The sequence below is a fragment of the Arachis duranensis genome, chromosome 4, assembly GCF_000817695.3.
Source record: "Arachis duranensis cultivar V14167 chromosome 4, aradu.V14167.gnm2.J7QH, whole genome shotgun sequence".
NCBI lineage: Eukaryota > Viridiplantae > Streptophyta > Magnoliopsida > Fabales > Fabaceae > Arachis > Arachis duranensis.
The window spans coordinates 10711319-10711606 of record NC_029775.3 but is presented as its reverse complement, the minus strand read 5'-3'; positions in this window follow the sequence as shown (position 1 = coordinate 10711606).

Sequence of the window (288 nt, the reverse complement as noted above, 5' to 3'; positions counted from 1 at the left end):
ACACTAGAGTTGAGAATCTTACCACACCCAAGGTCCAAGGAGACAAGATTAACCTTCTCCTTCAAGAGAGTTGGGTCCTATAACATCAAAGAACCCAAAATCTCAACATTTCACCCATGAAACTCGAAAATAAGGGCTGGGATTTCGAACAAAAACCTGTGGCTTACCTCAAGATTGATTGTATGGGTTTTGTAGAGCTCTCCGCGATGAACGCGTGGCCGCAAACGGAGCGGCAATCGGAGCTCTAGATCAAAAGTTATGGTGGTTTGAAGATTAAGCAAAGGAGAG